Below are 3,263 nucleotides of genomic sequence, written 5' to 3' on the forward strand. Positions count from 1 at the left end.
TTAAGTACCTCTGGGATCTTGAAGGCTTGTGAGAAGCAATCTAAGATACTCTGCTGGTCCCATCCCATCTGGAGCAAGGGAGAATGAAGAAAACCAAAGACACAGGGAAAGATCAGTCCAATGGACTAATGAACCAAAACTACCACAGCCTCCATCAGACTGAGTCCAGCACAAGTAGATGGTGCCCAGCTACCACCCCTGACTGCTCTAACAGGAAGTACAATAGAGGGTCCCAGACAGGGCTGGAGAAAAATGTAGAACAAAATTCTAACTCACGAAAAAAGACCAGACTTACTGGTCTGGTCTTCTTCAGGCTGGAGAAGCCCTGAAAGTATGGCCCCTGAACACCCTTTTAAGTCAGCACTGAAACCATTCCTGAGGTTCACCCTTCAGCCAAAGATTAGACAGGCCCATAAAACAAAACAAGACTAAAGGGGCACACCAGCTCAGGGGCAAGAATGAGAAGAGAGGAGGGGACAGGAAAGGTGATAATACGGACAGCAAGTTTGAGAAGGAGAGGGTGTTGATACGTTATGGGGTTGTCAACCAATGTTACAAAACAATATGTGTATTAATTGCTTCATGGAGAAACTAATTTGCTCTGTAAACCTTCATCTAAAACACAATAAACAAATATTTTAAGTAAATATTCTTTAATGCAAAAAGTGTCACACTTTTTGACCTTAGGACTCCCTTACACTCTTAAAAATTATTGAGGATTCCAATGAACCTTATTTATGTCATACGTACATATTGATATTTCACATATTAGAAATTAACAGTGAGAAAATTTTGAAATGTTTATCCATTTATTAAAACAAGGATTAAAAACTTAATACATGTTGAGATAAATAATACATTTTATGAAAGAATTGTGATATTTTCCAAAACAAAAAAATGATAGTGAGAAGAGCAATATTGTTTTCATTTTTGGAAATGTCTTTACTTTCTGACTTAATGAAAGACTGCCATAGTCTGATTTCAGGTCTTGCCTTTAATTTGATGTGAAGTCATGTACAGGTGTCTCTGGAAGACCTCACAGTAAGCTCTTTAGTTCCTTAGTGCTGCTGTAACAAAAATACCACAAGTGGGTGGTTTTCAGAACAGAAATTTATTTTCTTACAGTTTAGGAGGCTAGAAGCCTGAATTCAGGACTCTAGTTCTAGGCAAAGGCTCTCTCTGTTCGCTCCGGGGAAAATCCTCATCTCAGCTTCTCTAAGTATTCATCTAGGCATTCCTTGGAGATCTTCTCATGCCATCTATCTTTACCCCGTTTGTGCTTGCTTGCTTCTTTGTCTAATCTACTCTTTTTATATCTCAAAAGTGGTTAGGTTTCAAACATACCCTACACTGTTATGGCCTCATTAACATAGTAAAGAAAACTCTTTTCTCAAATGGAATTTCGTCCACTGGAATAGGGATTACTATTCCAACACATATTTTTGGTGGGCACAACTCAATCCATAACAGCACATGTGATAGTAAAAAGCAAATAACATGTTGGTATTGCTGTGGAAAGAATTTTGATCTTGTAGACCCCTGAAAGGGTCTTATGAACCCCACATCACACTCCGAGAACAGCTGAAGAAAAGAGTCCCAGACTGGGATCATGTTGTCTGCATGTCTACTTCCGGGAGCACAATCAGCCAAATTGTTCACATTGGGCTGAATGTTCTCATCTGCAAAAATGGTGTTAGACCAGATTGTCTCTGAGGTCCTGTCTACATTTTCATGGCCCTCAAAAACAGTTTTCATCATGTTAATCCATAGCCACAAGTGTATTTTTGCATATGAATGTACTACTATGAATAAAGTCTAGAAATAATTTTACATCAAATATTGATGGGTTGAATGACAGTCCATATCTTTGTGTGGACACATATTTAGATTTCAGTGTACACCCAGTATTTTTTTTAATAACAGAAGTGAAAACGAATGGCTAATCTCTACCTCCTACAGTCACTGAGGTGACCTTCAGGAAACTCTTCATACTCTCTCACGGTACAATCCTGCCTGCAAAGAAAAGCTCGAATTGGAATCAAACAAACTTGATTGCAAATCCCAGCTCTCCTATGTGGTAGTGTGAGATCTTGGCCAAGTTATGTAAACTCTCTAAAGATGCATGTTTTTCAGTTGTCAAAAAGTAATAGCAATAGTCCCATCCCCTATGATTGCTGTAAGGATTAAATGAGTTAGTCCACATAAACCACCTAACATAGCATGTAAAAATCCATTGCCATCGAGTCAATTCTGACTCATAGTGACCCTATAGGACAGAAGAGAACTGCCCCATAGGTTTCCAAGGAGTAGCTAGTGGATTCGAACTGCCAGCTTTTTGGTTAGCAGACAAGTTCTTAACCACTGTACCACCAGACCCAATAAAAATTAAGCACACAATTATATTGCTATTATCACAGAAATTTCCTTCCACACCTGCTATGCTACAATTATTTAGTGTATTATCATTATTATTTTACCTTTTAATTCTTTAGATAATTTTTTTTCTAAGCATGATTATGCTTAATGTAGTAAACATTTACAACAGAGAAGGAAAAATGCAGAAATATCTATATTCTCACATATTTTGATATGTTCTACTCTTTTTTGTTTTTATGTCTATATTTATTTTCAAATAGGATTTTATTATACACAAAATCTTTATAGCCTGCTTCTCTTTTTTATTAATATATTATCAGCACTTTTCCAAGGCAAAAAAATTATTCTTCAATGTTACACTTACAGCCTGTGTTGCAATATATCATAAGGATGTTCACAATTTGTTTAATCACTTCCCAGCTTGGACATTTAAATTGTTCCTGTTCTTGTTTTTTGTTTGTTTCTTTGTTTTTTACTATCCTACTGAAAAATAGGATTGTTAACTAATCCTAGTACATATATCTCATGTCCCTTAGAATTCGGGGCGGGGGGGTAAGTTAGTGTTTTAAATATAAATATAGGAGCATCCACATTCTTGGCCTTCTGTGACTTATGTCAAATCATTTCTCAGGGCTCACTGTGGTCTCTCCCTAAACTATCTCCCTGAGTGATCTCTCCATTGGCTTAAAACCCGTTGCTGCTGAGTCAATTCTGACTCATAACTACTCTATACAGCAGGGTAGAACTGCCCCAGAAGGCTTCTGAGGCTGTGATCGTCGCAGAATCAGACTGCCGCATCTTTCTCCCACAGAGAGGCTGGTGATTTTGAACTGCCAACATTTTGGTTAGCAGCTGAGCGCTTAACCACCATACCACCAGGGCTCCTT

Source organism: Loxodonta africana, chromosome 20, assembly GCF_030014295.1.
Source record: "Loxodonta africana isolate mLoxAfr1 chromosome 20, mLoxAfr1.hap2, whole genome shotgun sequence".
In the NCBI taxonomy this organism is placed as follows: domain Eukaryota; kingdom Metazoa; phylum Chordata; class Mammalia; order Proboscidea; family Elephantidae; genus Loxodonta; species Loxodonta africana.